This window comes from Cnephaeus nilssonii (genome assembly GCF_951640355.1).
Source record: "Cnephaeus nilssonii genome assembly, chromosome: 11".
Classification (NCBI taxonomy): Eukaryota; Metazoa; Chordata; class Mammalia; order Chiroptera; family Vespertilionidae; genus Cnephaeus; species Cnephaeus nilssonii.
Genome location: NC_137082.1, coordinates 14,771,535 through 14,791,544, shown reverse-complemented (window position 1 = coordinate 14,791,544; position 20,010 = coordinate 14,771,535).

The following is a 20,010-nucleotide window of genomic DNA, read 5'->3' as shown; positions in this document are numbered from 1 at the left end:
CACACATTATTATCTATTTTTGGCTCAAGTAGATATATCTATGGTTGGGAAATTACCACTGAATATTGGGGCAAGGTACAGATGCCATACCATTGGTTTGCATTTCACCAAAGTGTTTCTGAAATGTAAACTCTTCAGTCAGCACACTCTGAGAAATCCTGCATGGGAGCCCAATGGGTCTGCTTCCTGTAGGTTTAATCATTGCATGATAATGGGAGATTTCTGTTTCAATGTAAAACCCAGCTCTTCCAAGTTAAAATAAATATCCTTATTGAGAAAGATAGCTGAAATGATCAGCCTCAACTATCTTGTGTTTTCTTTACAAAAAGGAAGGGAAATTGTTTTCCCCTGAAAAATGGACCAATTGTGAACTCCCTTCCTTTCCATTAAGACTCAGAAGCGATGCTGAGGCAGACTGATATGCTTACACAGGGCCACTACATTGAGGGCCTATGAGGGAAGTAAACGTAGAGAATAACCTGAACCAGATAGATCTGTCTCAAAAGATGTGACTTGTTCTCAGCCCTGTTACCTTTTTGTAGGATTCCAGGAAAAGAGAAGGGCCTTATGAGCCTTCCTTTTAAAATCCTCTGCTTGCTCCTCTCCCACTTTTGCTGGACCCTTCTCCTTTCTAAAGAGGAGCCCCAAAGGATGCCTATCAGAAAACTGTTTCTGCCCAGCTGTGGCTATGTTTGTGTGGCCCGCTTATGAGAAAGTTCACTTAAGGGGTTGATTTAATCTCTCCAGTTTTAAAACATGGAATGCCATGATGTGAATAGGTCTGAATTAGAATAAGGCATAAACCAGTTTGGAAGAAATTTCTGGATTTAAAGTAGAGAGTCCTAAAATCAAAGAATGTCAGAAACAAATTGACGTTAGAGCTTTAATTGAGATTGTACACAATTCCTCTTATATATGTGTGCCTGTGTGTGTGTGTGTGTGTGTGTGTGTGTGTGTGTGTGTGTTGGGGAAGGAGGTGGAATGAAGAGGATAAGAATCTCATGCAGACTTCCTAAGTCATAGTTCTCCCCAAATTCTCACTTATCTACCCTTCTACACATCACCTGGTTGAGAATTACTGCTAAAATGAGGTGGTTTCTAATGGGACTGTGTTATTATGTGTAATGGAGAATAAAAAGGGCTGGGAATCACTGCATGTAATCACCTCGAGGAAAGGCCAGAAAAATTAAGTGACTTTTCCAAAGTCATGCAATAAACTCTTATTCCACTCCATCACAGGATCACAATATGTCACCTCTTCTACCTTGGGTCTCAGCCCATAGACACATCTATATCCAGATATGAATTCTGACATTAAAGCATTAACTTTTATTGTCCCTTCATACCAAAGGAAACATACATCAAAATTAAACACTTTTCCCTTAAATGCATGCTTCCCTTATGGTTCCAGTGAGCTCTGTGTGGTGACAGTGTCTAATAAAATTCCCCTGCAGCTCCTCAGATGAGAATGTCCAGAAATGTTGACCTTTTAGTCACTGGGCAATTGTGCTATTTACTCTGGCCTTGGACATAGTTGGGTGTAGATCCATTCTCTACACTTGGCGCTTGCCTGTGATGGGGTGGGGTTATTTGGAGGCAGTGACTCAGAGTTCTGTGGGGACTTATGTACTAGAACAACTTTTTGGGGCTAGGAAGACCACTTATAATATTTTTCAGAGAGGACAAGAAAACAAAAGTTTCATGGGAAATTTTAAGAGCGAAAGTTCTGTACATTTGTACGTTGGAAAACTATGTACAAAATAGCACCCATTAGTTTCTATTTTCTTTTTGTCATAGGAAACAAATGTAACAATTCATTGGCTGAGATGTTGGCGGCCTCTTATATGAACAGCTTCTTCTCTTTTTCTTTTTGGAATTAAGAGCCCATGTCTACCTGCTGTTGGGACTCGGTTGGCCTGTGAAGGATCAGTGGGTGATCGGCTTCCCTCTTCTCTGCATCACAGCACTGGGCCTCCTACCCACCTCTCCACCTCCTGTCTTGCCTTCTCCAGTTCACTCTTTCCATGAAGCTGGAAACATCTTTCTGAAATAAGAATATGATCAACTTTTAATCTTGCTGTAACCTATCATGTGCTCCCCTTTGGTTTTGGGAGCAGGCATAAGTTCTTTGTCATGTCTCACTAAGGACTTGTGGGATCCAACTGCTGACCTCATCTCCAGCCTTGTTTAACACTATTCTCTCCTTACCTTCTGTGAGCCAGCCTTTCTAGACAACTTTCTGTTCCTTGGACTTGCTGCCTTTTCTTTGGAATCTTGCCTTAATACTATTTCCCCACTGTGCCTGGCTATGGCAGCTTGCTTTTCTGGTCCAAATCTTATTCTTCCCATCATCTGCACACCTGCAACAGGCAGAGTGAAACGTTGGTCTTGACCAGATGACTTGCTTAGGCCAATTGTATGTGAGTGAAAGTGGTGGAGGCTGAACCTAGACCTTTCGGAGCCTTGCAGGTTTCTACCTGCACTCTTGTGCCTCTGTATCATCATGAGTGGAATTTCTCCTGGGTGGCTTATGCCCCTCCAGCCTGGGACTCAGAATGAGCCCAAGTGGAACCACTCTGAGCCCAACCTCAGCAAGAGCCCAGGCCAACTGACCACAGCACAAAGCAGTGCTGCCCAGGAGAACCCAGACTACTTCAGCTGATTCTCCAGCCAATATGAGGGCACATGAGCAATAATGAGTATTGCTGTTGTCTTAAACCACTGAGTTTGAGGTAGCTCATTATACAGGCAAAGTTAGTAGATATGTTGGCCAATGAAGACTTTAGATCATAGACAGATCCTCTTACTTCTTCTAGGAAGTCCTCCTGGATCTACCCCTACTGCAGCCCCATATCTGGGATGGTTGCTGCTCACACATGCTCCAACAGAGAACTTGTCCTGCTCTGTTGTGTCCTCCCTCCAGACCCGATGAAGGCACAAACCTCACCTGTCTTATCCACCACTGCATCTCTGAACATAATTCCTTTATTCAATTAGCAAATCTCTCTTGAGTATTTACCAAGTTCCAGACACTGTCCTAGTGATAGAGAAAGCCCCTGCTCTAATGGAGCTTCCATTCTACTGGGAGAGAGGAGAGAACAGCACACGTAAATAACACACACACACACACACACACACACACACACACACACACCTATATACACACCCATATACCCACATACACAAACATATAGTAGTAAAAAGAAAAATAAAATAGACAAAGGTAGTTCTGGAAAAATGTTATTTTGGACAGGACAGGAAGGAAGACTGACTGTGAGCATTGATATATTGCTCCATTTGCTTACTGTGAATATATGTAATATTTTTCTCATTACATCTATTTTCTCATTGAAATAAGAAAAAAATCAATAATCCTCTGGTTGATACTAGTAAGTAATTAACTGAATGAGTAAGTAAATGGATTTCATGTTTAATGTGAAGTATATTCATGCAGGTTAGAAAAGAATAAGAAAGGAGATAATGACTGAGAGGTGAATGCATTGATTTTAGAGAGAACCTACAAAAATAACCATGCACTTGCAGCTACTCAGGAAATTCACAGAATAGATGCTTGAAAAGTGAAAGAAGCAGAAAGTGAGAAATAAGGAGTGGGAGAAGTTGAAGATGTGAAATCTGTTTTATGAATATTTCTGGAGCCAGTTCATTCTAATCTAGAACATCTAGGTTGCAAGAAAGAGGAACACTTTTGGATCCATTCAGAAATTCAAGGAGAGGGAAGGTTGAAAGCCAACCCATAAAACTCATGGAAACAGCTGGGCCAGAGGAAGCAGGAGTAGGAGAGCTGTCAGAAACCAAGGCCTCTTCCTTCTCTTCTCTGTGCAACTACCTCTTGCTCACCTCATCTGTTCTATTCCCCTTTTTGCAGTTATTTTTCTTTGCTCACTTGTAAGGTCTGACTGAGAAACCACACCCCATTTGCAAGACTCATGGTATGTCATATGTACCACTGACATAGCCATGCTGTCAAGATCCCCTACTTCTCGAGGGATAGAGACACACTTTGGTCTGAAACACACTCAGTCCATTGACCGTTCTTCTCAGGATTGGGTGATCGCAGTGGTCATTGGAATGAGCTATTGTGAGGGGCTTAGCTCTGGTCCCACAATCTGTAGAATGCTCCTCTTGAGAGCTATGAGTGAAACAGGTCCGTCTCAGATTGGTGGTCACATCTGGTGGAGGTCACAGGCTCCTGACATCCTCACTTTTGTAAGCTCTCACAAATTGTAGAAAATATTTATTTTGTAGTAGAGTAAAAACTGGATATTAATTTTCTTTCCATTAAAGTCATCTTACAGAAGTTGTGTGTTTTTAATTTTATCCATGTTTCATCCATGTGCCACTTATGTGCATAAGCCAAAAGAGTGAAGAACTTCAAAAGTTTATATCTAATGCTGACCTGAAATGAGTAGAGACCAGCAGTCATAGTCTCTCCAGATAACAATTGAGGGCTACCTCTACTGTCATTAATTTTAGGAAAAAGTCTTGCCAGGTTCTTAAGTGAATGTGTAATGAAACCACAATGTGGTTCTAATTCCAAAGACTTGCATTCAAGTTTTGGCATGCCAGTTACAGATATTGCTATTCTGGCAAGGCCTATATCTCCTCAGAGCTTCAGTTTCCACATTGGTAAAAGAGAACACACAGCACCAAATATAAAACTCTGAGAATTAAATGAAAGTATACACAATGAAAACAAATGTTTTGTTAAACTTTAAAGTACTATATATGCTCTTTTGCTTCAAATGAGTACATATGGCCACCAACTAGACTGCTTTTGTCTACAAACTAACAGGAATTATAGTGTACTAATGGAAAGAGCTTATCATGGGATAGGTATATGTCAATAACAGGATGCATCTTTATTTTCCCTTAAAATTTTATACTTGTGAATAAGTCAGAATCTACATAGAACAAATAATCAGTATTATAGTGAATTATTGAATGACCTATCAAAGGTCTTTAGTATTTTACAATATTTGAGAAATGTTTTCCATAGCTTGAAAACGGTGATGCTTATGATTAAATACACATTTTATTTACTCTTAAGTTTTTTATGCTCAATAGCTAAATTTATTTTCTCTGTATGTGGAGTTCCCAGGAAAAAAATTACCCATGTCTCCATTTGGAGTTCAGCTATATTCAGACATGTCTGACCAATGGACGGGAGATGCCAGAGAAGCCAAATCTTAAGAATGGAGAAAATTCACTAGTGGGAAGGAGTTTGGCATGTCCAGGCAGACACAGCTATAGGACGTGATGTTAAAGCAGTATATCTGTTCCAAAAACTTTGTTATAGCTAATGTATGGATTGGACCCAAATCAGTGACTCAGGTGGCATATGTGTATTCTAGGAGTAAAGAGACTGTAGATGTGAACTGAAAAAGCCTGTTTATTCAACTCTGCAACATGATGGGGCCCAAGTGATCTTGCTGCAGGATCCTAGTATATTACACATTCCCTCTCCTGCCCTATAGGATGCCACTGAACCATCACAACCCCTGCATCTTGAGTGGTTGGTGGCCACATATATCTTTAGATATCTACACTGCAATGGGAGATTTTAGAGCCAATAGGACCACTTTGTGAATATATTTGAAGGAAGTTCATCATGGTCATTATGTGGGCTGGTGTGACTTATGCATATTTGAATTGTATTAAAAGAATTTTAGGGTGCATTCAGGCCAAACAAAAAAAAAATCTGAAGAATTAAAGAGCTTCTCTTGACTGGGTGAATAGCATCATCTTATTCTCGAGCTCACATTTCTTATCAGCATGTCAGGATGTGTGGATACCCAGCACAATGATGAAGCTACTGCTACTCTCAAGCTATCAGGCAATCTGCAGGTAGACCCTTTTAAAGCCATGATGGGAAGTTTTTCTGCCACAGTGGAGAGGCCAAGATGTGGGCAGTAAAGTCAGCACATGCCTGTGTGACAAGAATTAGAAGCAAAGTGAGCAAAAGATCAGAAATTTCACAGCAGGGGAGGTGAGGTGGTTACTGTAAGGGTGGCCAATACAAGGCTTTTTAAGGTATCCTAAGGCAGAAAAAAGAATCAGACACTATGGATTAGGAGAGGCTAGTTTAGAATGAAGCTGGCAGGGAGGAATGTAGAGTGAGGGAGTGTGACCAAGAATGAGAAGATGGGTCTCTAGGGTATCTTTGGGACCCAGAATTCAACCAGATCAAATGGGAGCTCTAACTTTGGAATTTTAGGGATTTTTCCATGAGACAATAAATTCCTTTTTATGCCCATTGAAACCGGTTTAGTTTGGGTTTCTGTAATTTTTTCCGAAAAGTGTTCTAAGTAATTTGAACTTGATCTGATTGTAGCTTCTCATGGGGGCCAGTCTACTGATAAAATGCATTTCAGAAAGTGGGTGGTGGTACGTATATTCTTTTTGATTGGTGTTTTGGGATTCAGAAGTGGGATTGCTGAGTCAAAAGGCAGTTACATTTTAATTTTTTGAGGAAACTCCATACTGTTTTCAATAAGTGACTGCACCAGTCTGCACTCCCACCAGCAGTGCACTAGGGTTCCCTTTTCTCATCTTCACCAGCACTTGTTTGTTGATTTATTGATGGTAGTCATTCTGGGAGGTGTGAGGTGATACTTCATTGTGGTTTTAATTTGCATTTCTCTGATGATTAGTGACATTGAGCATTTTTTTTCATATGTCTATTGGCCATGTGTATGTTCCCTTTGGAGAAGTGTCTGTTCAGGTTCTTTGCCCATTTTTCAATTGGATTGTTTGTCTTCCTTTTATTGAGTTGTATTGGTTCTTTATTTTATTTACAATAGATCTAGATCTGGAAACAGTCCAAGTGCCCCTCAGTAGATGAGTGGATAAAAAAGCTGTGGTACATTTACACAATGGAATATTATACACTTATAAATGAAGGTTCTCTTACCCTTAGAGACAGCATGGATGGACGGAGATTATTATGCTAAGTAAAATAAGTCAGTAAGAGAAATATAACTATCACATGATCTCACTTATGTAGAATCTAATGAATAAAAAAACCTAATGAACAAAATAGGTCTAGAGACATGGAAGCATGGAACAGACCAGCAGAACTTAGAGGGAAAGAGGTGGGGGTGGGAGTGGGAAGAGATTAACCAAAGAACATATATGTGTATCCCATGGTATAGACAATAGTGAGGTAAAGGCCTGGGGTGGGGCAAGAGCCCAGTGGAAGGGAGCAAAGGAGGAAAATGGGAGACACCTAACACTCTAAACAATATAAAAAAAAAATTACAAAAGAAAGTGGATGGGATTTAGGGTGATTTATTGAGCTGAACAGGTTGTGTGTACTGCAATGTGGCCCTGGCTGAGGTCAACAAAGCAAATGGTACACAGAGCTCACCTCTTGTAACAAGTAAGTGAAGGGCAGAGAACTTGGTGTATTCCCAACGTGTGAGGTGCGCTTGGGGCTTCACAGCCACAGCACAATGGTTAAGGCTATTAAACCTCTTCTGAGGCTTCTTCTGAGGATGTCTGTCTTGATGGGGCAGGAGCAGGAGGCAGAAGGAGCAGGCTCAACTCTGCCACTGGAAATCACACTTACTTAGTGTAGTTTAGGGAAAGCAACACATCCCCAGCACCTCTAACCTCCACATCTGCATGCTCAGGGCTTTCAGTGGGACTCTACGCCAGATCCAAGGCCCAGCTGATAGTTTTCAGTGATGATGTGAATCCATTTCATAGCTGATTCCCAGATCCCAATCTGAGTTTCATTTATCACTGTATACCTAATCTAATATTAAGGATAGACCAGAGAAACAATGATTCAAATAACTGCTGAAATAAACAGAAACCACAGAGGCCAGAAGACAGTGAAACATCTTTAAGGCGCCAAAAGGAAACACACACACACACACACACACACACAAACTATCAAAGTAGAATTTTATGTCCGGTGAAAACATTTTTTAAGAATGAAGGTGAAATAAAGACATCTTAAGATAAAAGACTCCACCCTCAGCTGACCTATACTAAAAAACAGTCTTCAGGCTGAAGGGAAATGATACCAGATGGAAGCGCACATCTGCAGGAAGGAAGGAATAGCTTTGGAGATAATAAATATGTGGGTAAATATAAAAGCCCATTTTTTATTAATTTGTTAAAATATATACTACTGTCTAAAGTGGGGGTGGGAAAGTACAGCCCTCAGGCCGATTCAACCCACTGCCTATTTTGTAAATAAAGTATTTTTGGAGCATATTCATGCCCATTTCTCTGCATATCATCTAGGGCTGCTTCTGTGATACAACAGCATAACTGAGTAGTTGTGACATAAATTGTATGACCCCAGAGCCTAAAATATTTATGATCTGGCCCTTCATAGAAAAAAATTGCCAACCCCTGATTTAAAGCAAAAATTGTAACATCGTGGGCTTACAACACATGTAGATATAATACATATGACAACCAGATGGAACTGCATGGTCATGAGGCTCTTGCAGTCCATGAAAAGTGGTCCAACATTAGCTCTAATTGACAGGGAGAAGTTGGGGATTTGTACTTTAATCTCTAGAGAAACTGCTAAATAATGATGCCAAGAGGTATAGCTATAATGCAAATAGATCAATTAAAATGCAATCTTAATTTTAAAGAAAAGAATGTCAAAGGACATTTTGTTTAACCACCAGTTAGTCACATGTCAACAGTTCCTCTGATGTCTTCTTAAGTGGCATTCAGCTTTTGCCTGAACCACCTGTAAATGCTCTCCGCCCCTGGGATAATTAGCTAGAAAATGATGTTTGGTTATTAATAAAAATGTTTTAATGGAAAACTGGCACATTGAGAGGACTGATTCCTTGATGTCCAAGTGACTTTGTATGTCTTTCCTTGACACTTGGCAAATCTGATAAAGACATCAGACACCGAGTATCTGCTGGGGTAATTTAGTGTCTTCATGTTTGTTTTGGGTTCAGGCCCCAGATGACCCATAAAAAGTTGTGGCTCTCCTGGGAGAATGGAATAATAAAGTACAGACCTTCCTGAAGGCTTTTTCTTATTTTTCAAACGTGCTTCAGTTATTTATCATCACCTGATTCGTGAAATATTTTTTAAAAGGTGTGCTCTAATTCTCATCAAGTTGGAAAACTTGTTTCTTTTTGTAAGAATATATTAGAGCGAGTGCAGTTTATAATTTCAGTTTATGATTTTTAGTCAATTAAATGATATTTTAAATATTATATAAACTCAAAAGTAGATTCCTCTTTAATAGCTTTCTTACTATATTCTCATAAAATAAAGTCATTAGACTATGTTGTGGAAAATGATTCTATAACAGAATTTATTAAATATTTTCAGGTTTCTTTAATTAGTAAGAGTTATAAAAGGGAAATATAACTTTTAGAAAAGTTTTCCCCTGCTCAGATTAGATGACCCTCAAATGACAACACTGATGTGTTATTTCACTGGATATATTTCCCATTAAATCCTAAAGTTCAAGGTTCAATTTCCCCTCTATAAAAAAATGAGTTTTTAATAAAAGCTGGTACAATGAAGTGTCCAATTATTGCTTTCAAGACAGCCAGCTATCAACATTCCTCCCGAAGCCAAATCACACCTTTGGGCAAGTTAGAGATGCACTTTTAGTTTTCACTGAAGCACCACTGGGGAAACTCCAGGCCCTGTTCGTGACCTGATAAAAACATCAGATATCGAGTATCTGCTGCCTATTGCCCAGCTAGAGCTTATTCTGTGGTTCTCAGAATTAATTTTAAATGCTTTTATCCATAAAATTAGATATTTTATAAATAAAACTTCCAACTTCCTGCCTTATTAGGAACTACTAATGTTATGTTGTGTCATATTCCCACTCTGTTTCTGGATAAACATTCCACAGGATTGAGATTATTCCTTTAGTTAAATGAGTATAGAAATCAAGAGAGAGTATTCAGTACAAATACTTTCTGGAATGACTGACACTGGTGTCAGAGTTTAAGTGGCTTTGGCTTTTCATTATAATAAAGCTGAAATAGACACCTGAGAGAAATATGTCGTTATAAACATTTCCTTGCAAACGCTGGCCTGTAACATCACTGAACTCTTCTCTGTGCCACACGAGGATGCAGACAGGCTCAGCGGAAGAAATCCAATGCCTACAACACCAGGAAAACTCCCTTCTCTATGGGGAACACTGTGCATGGAGTGTTTGTGCTGCTGTCATATGGTATTCAGCCTAGAAATTTGAAGACGTTCAACTGTGCTTCCCTAAAACCAAACCAGACAGGCTGCATGGTTGGTGTTAACTGTTGTGTGAGCAGCTGTAGTTTTTCTTTCTTTAAAATAACTTCCAAAGGTTTCCCAGAACTTCCAATGACATTGTGTATTCATATTAATTAAACTGCTTCAGACGATGACATTTATGTCTAAGCCTTAATAGTGTAAAGTGACTATTACCAAATAAACCAGGTACTTCATAGGGATTCTCTAATTTATTTCTTACTTCCTGATAGTGGAGATAGTAATATTATCCCTATTTTAAAGTGAGGCATAGAGTAACCAAGTAACTTGTCCAAGATCACAGAACCTGCGACAGCATTGGGATTTAAACCAGGAAGCCTGATTCCACCTTCTTACCCATTATATAGCTAGCTCCAATGATGAAGCTCTCCATAAGTTTATCTCTAAATATTGTAATATTCACTTGCAATGGATGATTAGTTATAATGCAACTATTAGTAAAGACAAACTGGATTGGATAAAAGAGAACTGCTGTATGTCATTAACTTTTCCATGGCCATTGCGCAGTTTGTTAAATGATAATTTAAACTACAATGGTATTTCCTCATAAATTCCCTGAGTTACATCTGCCTCCCAACATCAGAGACTTTTGGGGTGCAGAGGGGGGCTTACAGGAATTCTAACAATATTTACTGAGTGCCTCTAATGAATCAGGCATTGTGTTAGGAACTGTAGAAGTTTAAAAGATGAATAAGGATTATCCTACTCCTTCAGGCACATAAGCTTTAGCAGAGAGAGAGAGAGAGAGAGAGAGAGAGAGAGAGAGAGAGAGAGAGAGAGAGATGTTGACGCAAGTAATCACTAAGTCCAAGAAAAGTGCAAGGGGAGTAAAAAGAAATGAGTTTAGAGTTTTCGGTGGCAATCTAAGAAGGCTACGTCAAGAAGTAAGATTTCCACAAGGCTTTGAACAACAGAACCAGTGGAACCTTGCAAGGCAAACAAAGGGCAGGCAGTGCTGGTGAAATAAAGAAAACACACCTTGGACTAGAAGTATAAATAGAAATTTTAAAAATCCAAGCTTATTTAAAGCTGAGTATCAGCTTTACCATCTGAGTATCACTGGCCAAATCATTCTATTTCTCTGTGCTTTAATTTTTCCAGTTTAAAAATGTAGACTACATTTTGGAGTTCTAGTAAGAATTAAATGAGATATGCATTTTGAGAATGATTTGTTAGTAAAGAGGCTGTGAAATAATGACTCTTTTTATTAATTGTTAAGTTGTAGAAACAGTGTTTAAGGAGAAGACCAGAATGATCCAAGGTATACAATAAGAACTTTATATTTCTCGAATAATTGAACTAAGAAGCCTATTAATTGGAAATCCATTATTTGCTGGGGACTTTGCACATATTATCTCATTTTTTATTGTTGAGAGTATTACAGATGTCCTTTATTTTCCCCCATTACCCCCCCTCTATCCAGTTCCCACTCCAGGTCTTCACCACACTACTATCTGTGTCCTTGGATTAGGTATGTATGCATATAAATTATTTGGTTATTCTCTGCCTTCCTCCCCTTCTCCTTTTCCCTCTGAGATCCATAAGTCTGTATCATGCTTCCATGCCTGGGACCTGCTTTGTTCGCTGGTTTATTTTGTTCATTAGATTCCACATATAAGTGAGATCATGTGATACTTGTCTTTCTCTGACTCGATTATTTCTCTTAGCATAATACCCTCTATTTAATTCTGACAGTGAACATGCAGGCTTTGGGTGGGTTACTTATCTTTCTGTCTTATCTTTCTCATCTATAAGAAGTGGTTAATATCCCCAATTTGCATGGCTATAATAATGGTTAAATGAGATAATATGTACAAAGTGTAACAGGGTCTGGTTTACAGCAGGCATTTGGGAAATGTATGCTCATTATTATTTATTTATCTATCTATTGTCATCTACCTATCCTCAATGAGTATTTCTCCTAGCCCTTGATTCATACCCTTAATCTTGACATTATTAATAATTAAATCTTTTTTTTTTTTGTCCTTCTAGTTTACTAACTGCAGTACAATGTAGGGAAGACTTTGCTTTGGTCCAAATCCCAACACCATCACATCCTCATGTGGCCTTGATTATATTATTAACCTCCTTATTTCAGCTTCTTCATCTGTGAGTGGGCATCAACATAGGCCCCATGTCATGTGGCTGTGGTGAGAAATAAACAACGTTATAACTATACTGTAGTTAGAGCAGTGCTTAGCACATATCAAGCACCTCATAAATGGTTGTCTAAATTAGTCACTATCACTTTAGTCTAAGGTATCTAGGGCCCTCATCACTATATGAGTATGTGGTCAGCTCTGCTTCATACTATCTCTTCTTCCACATTTGTTCCTCTGAATTCCTTTTCATACCAGAAGCTAAAACAATGGTTTAAGAACTTGAAATTACAGCGTGTTTCTCTCCAGATTAAAATTAAACAACATCTTTCCAAATTCTTTACCTGTTTCACAAGACTCTACGTAACCTAGTTCAGGCTTCCCACCTCCTAGGTCAACAGTTACCCTGCACTTCTTTCCATTACTCAGACAGGTCAGGTTCATTCTTATTTCAAGGTCTTTGCATTTGCAGTTCCCTCTACCTAGGATGCTCTTCCCCTAGATCTTGGCGAGGCAGACGCTTACTATTCAAGTATCTAAATGTTACTTCCTCAGGGATGCATTCGCTAACCATCCAATCTAAAGAAGACTTTTAGTCACTTTGTATTATGTTGCCCTCTCTTATCTTCATGACAGCTACACACCAATCTTTTGATATTTAATTTTTATTTCTCAAGCCTGATTCTAAGAAGAGTAAAGAAGACAGACAGTCCCTTCTCTCATCAAACTGTATGTCTTCTTCACTATTCTCAGAATCAGGCTTGGCAAATAAGGGCTCAATAAAGATTTTTAAAATTAGAAATGACAGTAGGACCTACTTCATAGGTGAGCATTAACTGAGGTAACATATATAAACAGCTTATTATCAGCTCATGATGAAATCTCAGTGGATGCCAACTTCATTGGGCTGATACACAGGAGTATACACTGAGTGGCCAGATTATTATGATCTCTAATATATATATTAGAGGCCTAGTGCATGAATTCGTGCATAGGAGGGGTCTGGCCAACCTGGACAGGGGGAGGGGACATCGGCAGTTGGCTGGCCTGCCTACTGGTCGAACTCCTGGTCGAGGGGACAATTTGCATATTAGCCTTTTATTATATAGGATATACACTGAGTGGCCAGATTATTATGCGTTCAGAGATCATAATAAACTGGCCACTCAGTGTAGAGCTCCATGTAGCCCAAAGGCAAGAGGGAAGAGACAGATGACTCACAAATAAATACATTAATAGAGTATTTTCTCTGGTAGAAGTATATTCCAAGAGTTGTTGGCATGCAAGGAAGGGGTTGAGTTTCCAGGAGTGGCTGGAAGGCTGGAAGGCTAAATGGAGGAGGGAGCTCCCCAGGCATCTCAAGGGTGAAGGTATGCCTATAGGGGATTGCATATGCCAAGCTCTTGGGTAGGGAGAACATTTTGACATGTTTCAAGAAGTTTGATTGGGCTGGAACTCAGGGTGCATGTAAGGAAGTGATAGCATGAGGCTGGAGAGGCTCAACTCTGGGGGGATGATGGGGTGGTTTTCCAGGAGCTTTAACCTTTTATCCAGGGCAGATAGTGTACAGCGGCATTAGAAGCAGCACTTCTGGTCCATTTGTCACCCCATTGCTGCTTTGCTGGACAATTCTTTGGGAGGGGTGGGTGGGCTGGAAACCAAAGACTAATCCCAGGCTTGACCCATAAGTGCAGATATTTTTCCCCTCTGAGATCTAGAAGTTTTGCTGACTGACGTACAAATGGCAGGGGTTCGAATCTCAGGGTGAATGGGGGAAGCAATGTCACTGACTTGTCCGTACCCTCTTTATCCTACCTCAACTTGGATAAGACCAAAAATTTAGTATACCCAAGAAATAAGCAAGGCTTCAGGGAGCTCCCCTGAGGCACTACTCAATTGACTCTTCAACCTGAAGGCCCCATCTCCTTTCTGTTTCCCTTCCGCTAAAACGGGATGGCATTGGGGGTGGAGTGCAGCACCAATTTCTAAGATCAGCGTTCTCAGTACCAGATCTAGCGAGATGCTCTGGGGCTTCCTCTTCCTCTCCCTGCCCTTAACCCCCACCCACCTCCTCCTCCACCTCCTCCTCCTCCTCCTCCTCCTCCTCCTCCTCCTCCTCTTCCTCCTCCTCCACATCACTAGCCTTTATCGAGCTTTGAATGTGCCAAAATTGAACTGAAGTGCTTTAGATTTATTAGCTAATTTGTATTCATGACTATCTTGGTGCCTCTACTATCCTAGTTTTACAGACAAAGAAACGGTAGTCTCAGGAAGTGTCAGTAATTTGCTCAAAGTCACTCATCTTGAAGGTGACAGAGCTGAGATTTCAGTCCCAGATCTGCTTGATTTCAGAGTCTGAGGTCCCCAAGTACAGCTGGAGAGTCAGCATGGGGGGACCTTTTCTCACCACCCCCCCACTCATATTTTGCCAAAGCTGCCCTGAGTTGCCATTTTCATGAGGCCAGCAGCAGCAGATGTGAATGAGAAAGTGACCAAGTGAAGATAATGCACCACACCAGCCTTTAACCTTCAGGTTTTCAAAAGGCTTTTAAGCAAGGATGGAAAGAATGAGAAATGTGGTGCTGAGACCCAGGCTCCCAGAAAGTTCAAGTCCTGGGTTATTTGTCAACACACTATTTTATCTTTACATGTCAGTGGCACGGTTCTATTGGACAAGCTTAGAATCCATGGAGGCATGTAAGTTGCAAAACATCTTCACTGTACCATTCTTTCAATAGCTGTTTGCACAATCTGTACAGAGCTCCCTTCTCGCCCTGTCCAAGTTAGCTGGTGATGACACGTGAAACCACTGAGAGAAGGGGCACTTTCTTAGTGATAGATGGTTTAACTGCCAGTGGGAAAATATCATACTGCAAACTTTCCATGGATTATTTTCTTCATATTTTGTTTGTTTTGTTTTCCTTTGGATAAAATGATTTTTATGAGGGTGAAATAAAGTGCAATTGCCAGAAAATGATTGAATAATTTTTTAAAATTCTATGATAAATTGAAATAATCTTCCCCATAGTAATCCTACCAGTATCCTTTGTCATGACCAGGTAAAATAACTGAAAACTCTCCTCTGTCTTCCCTCTTAGTACAAAGAACCCTCCAAAACCAGGATGATTTGATCAGAATTAGAAAGCTCCTTCAAAGGACTCCCATGAAGATCATTTTGAGATGTGCACTTGGTGATTTTGACAGTCCACCTTAAGTGTATACCTGTTTCTTCATCTGCAAAATGATGAGATGATGATGGGATGAGATGATTTCAAAGGTCTCCTTAAATAATGCAATCCTTAGCTTAAAGTCCAAGGTTGGTACTGGATAATCACTGTGTGGGGTACAATATAAGGTAGAATAACAGTTCTTTGTGAGAGGAATGGGCCATAAAGTCATAATTTTGTGCCAGTCTAACACCCAAATGACAGTTGATTGTCACTTCAACAAAAATATCAATCAGTTTCATTGGATGTACTGCAGCTTTTTCCCTATCTCTGAGGGTCCAAGGACCAGGCTTTTTATCCTTATATTCCAGAGCCCATAAGAATACTTGGTACATAATAAGTGCTCCATACACACTCACTGAATGAAACTTTGGTAATATCTGGCACATAGTAGGTGATTTATAAAACTTCAAATGTTTCAAATGAACCAGAAAAGGTGGAAAAATGTCTAGAAATGACCTCCATCCTGGACCACAAGCTCAGAACAGAAATAACGTTTAGAGATACTGTTATTCCTTGATACATTAGCATCCTCTTCTTTGCCTCCTTTGGAGTTAGGATTTCTTGATGGTTTTTGCATGTTGAAATGGATGTGCCCCGCTACCTTCCATGCTGTTCTCTGGCATCGGTGCACCAGACTCACTGCAGCTGCAGTCCTCATCACGCATTGATGTGCACTCTTTGAAGACTTCAAGTCCTTCTTTCTGATACGTTCTTAATTGCTTTCTCCTGGGGTTGGTGCATCTGCGAGCCACCCGTTTGCACATGTGAGCTCACATCATCTTCAGACATCATGGCTGGCTTCCCTTCCCAAAGCCACAGTTGCAGCCGTGTGAGCATGTGACTATGTGAGCCTGGATAGGGTTTCTCTGATAGTGTTGCTTCATCCTAGGGATGGAGAAGAGCCAGGAGGAAATATGTCTGTTCAAGTGGGTGATGGTATGGATGGCCACTGTGAGGTTAAGGTCAGATGCTCAACCAACAGCCATTCTACAATGTTGGCATTTGAAAAGCATCTGAGTGTCAGCTAGGAACATCAGAGTGGCACTGAAAGGTAACACCATGTCACAAAAGCTATATTTCTAGCTTTCCCATGCCCTCTGTGAGAGAAAAAACAGGCAGATACATTAATAATAAATAACAAAACAACAGGGGGAAATACCAACAAAGCAAACGACTGGATCCCCTCCAGTTAACTTCTGTGTTGCAAGACAAGCAAAAATACTTCTAACACCACAAACGGACATACATTTGACAAATAAGATGAAAGCTAACCTAAAGCAGCTGAGACTTTTGGGTTTACAGTGGGTGAATAGGGTATTGGTATTTACTTGTCCTTTTCCCCAGATGAAGTGGTATATTGTCTACCACCAAACTGATGCAAAGGAAATCAGTCGCCATGCCTTTCTGCTAAATAGGAATATGCCATTTCATATTCGCCACCAGTGACGCAGACAGATGTGTGATAAAAAATTACACCCAAAGAGAGAAATGCAGTTAGTTACCAAGCAAATGCCATGTGATGGGATACCATGTCATGGTGCCAATGTAAACAAGTTTACAAATTGATTGGACAAAATTCATCGGTTTTGTTCTTGCTGGTGCAAAGAAAGTTGCTTAATGCTTTTCCTTTAAAATATACATTTTGGGGAATATATTTCTTGGACATGAAAGTAGCTTGTTCACAAAACTTTCCAAATATGTCAGAGTATTGGTATCCAAGGAATAAAAGAATGTGCACCCCTTTGTAACCAGCTATTATAACCATCAAATGTAATCACACTGAGCTGTGGTTGCTGTCACATTTTTTAGCATATGTGTCAGCATAACCATAAGGATAAGTGGTCTCTTGGCTGAAAAATTAGTGTGCATTATTTCTAAAGCATGTAATATCTATAATTAATCTACATTTTGGCTTACCATGTTGACAGGGCAGTAACATTGTTGCATTTATGGTGAATTCAAATGTGTGACTGAAGATCCCACAGCCATGAGAGGGGCACTGCCCGTGTTTCTCTCCTCTACCTGCAGAAGCCTTTAAACAATGCAGCATGTTTTCCCACACCCTGTGCACTGAATTTGCATTGCTTGACCCAACTAATCTGGCTATTCTGCTAATGAGATGAAGGTAACATGTTCACTGGCCCATTAACCCATTAGTACACAGAGTTGAAGTCTTTGTCACCAGCACATTCAAAATCCCCACCCCTGTCTGGATAAGTGTGACCTTACAGCAACAGTGGGGGCGGGAGTGGGGAGAGCCCCTGAGTGAGTAGGTTGTCATAAACTCAACGCAGCTCCTGGAGGATCAGTATGATTGGCTGTTTCAGCTGCTGGGGGTTGGGAATATTTGCTGCAGTCACAGCAAATGGCGTATGCACAATGCATTTGCACCTGGTATGGATTGTTAGTCATCCGTGCATTATGTATTTCAGTGAATAATAAAAAAAGAGACCTTAGGAGGCCAAACAGAGCTTTGTCACTTTGGCAAGCTGTAGCCATCACTTGCTGTGGCCACCGTTTTGGATTTCTGCACATGGGGGCGATGCAGGGCATGTCTTACTGTTTTGCAACTCAGACTCCATTCATGTTACCCAGAAGGCCTTGCTCTGATGCACTCTGCAGGTGTGAGGAACAGGAAGTGCTGTCAGACTGCGTAAATCATTAATAATGGAAATGAAAACCTATGCAATTGTTTTCTAGCAATGAGAAGGATTCAACTAATGGCCTTAATTCTAGTTCTACCAGGGAGATTGTTGGATTCTAATGACTTAAAAAGTAGAATGAAATTGTTTTCAATCATAGTCTTTAACAAAGTTTTATCCTAATTATATCACCACGGCTATATCTAATTCTCTGTTTACTATATTTCTGTCATTATGTGCGTATATTTTGATTTAATGTTCCGTCACCACTGAATGTTGAGACTTTGCTAATCCATTGCTTTTCAAAGTGGAAAGAGACCAGTTTTTTAAGATTTCCAATTTATTGTGTACCGATATGTGGCCCTGCTGGACATAATCAGTGTCTACATCACACCACATGCTGTTCTCCATGAGTCTGGCAGCATCTGAACTAGTCAGTATTCATTCCAATGACGAGTCCAGTGATAGTACAACAATGTCAAGTTGCAATAAAAATCTCTAAATGCATTTGACTCTTAATTGCTTACTTTGTCGCAAACCACTAGCAGGCAGAGAACATATTGGCACTAGTCACAGACAATACTGTAAGTATCATTGTACAATTTAATGCCTACTTGATGTCCTGGAGGTGTTGGGGAAGAGAATTGGGAGATCCTAAAATATTACTGCGCAGAGGATGCCATATTCAAAGTGGTGCTTTATGAAGATTTATTCATTTGATATTCAGTACTGAGAAGTGATTGAGTTTGATGGAGGCAGGGAATTCTCCAACCTGGAGTAAACCATGTGAGAGTTTATAAAGAGCCAAAGGAACACGGCCTGTCATGGGGGGATGTGTGGTGAACAGATGTACGTACGGTCTTCTGTGCACCATTTATCCAGGGTATTTTATAAGTAGACGAAGCGTTCCAGGACTGCCTATGTGAGTTTGGGCATAATACCGAAAGGCTTCTAGAGTTTTCTCAGGAATCATGGACAGGTATGGGGTAACAGAGTATGACAGAGACCAGGTAAACTGGAGGACAATGCCCATGTAAAGGCTATAGCGCACAATTCTAGATAAATCTTCTGAGTTTAAAAATAAATAAATAAATAAATAAATAAATAAATACACAAAACTCTAAGTCTTTACATAAGAACTCCTGATTACTTAACTATTAGTAGCTATCACCTAATTAAAATCATTGAAAACCCCGGTGCTAGCTAAAAAAAGAACCCCAAAAAGCATGAATAGGCAGCTTGTGTGTGACCCTTGAAAACTCTCCTGAGATTTCTACTGATGAAACATATTCTAGCAAGTTCCAAGGAATGTTGGAATGTCAACTTATTTGAAGGTAATTCAAAACATAATTTTATATTAACATGAATAGGGAAATGTATGACAAAGTAAAGAGTGAAAATTCCAGGTATTCTTAAGATACATGAGACTTTCAAATAAGTGTTGAGGTTATAGGTGATCTAGTAGCTTCAGTCTGGGCCCCCTAAAACTTGGGGAATTATTCCCTTTCCCTGCAGGGGTTCTTTGGAGAAACATTCTGAGAAGGATTATGTTACTAATTTTGTGAAAAGAGCCTCAAAGTACTGAGTCTATTTAGTGAAATGCCTTTTTTATTTAGTTAAAACACCTACATGGATTTAAATATATTAATTATCTGAGATAATTCATGTCAGAATCAAAACAAGAGTACACACAATTTTGAGGAATTGCCTAGCAAAATAAATATTTGTTCAATTAATTCTGTTTCGCAGATACTTTTGTTG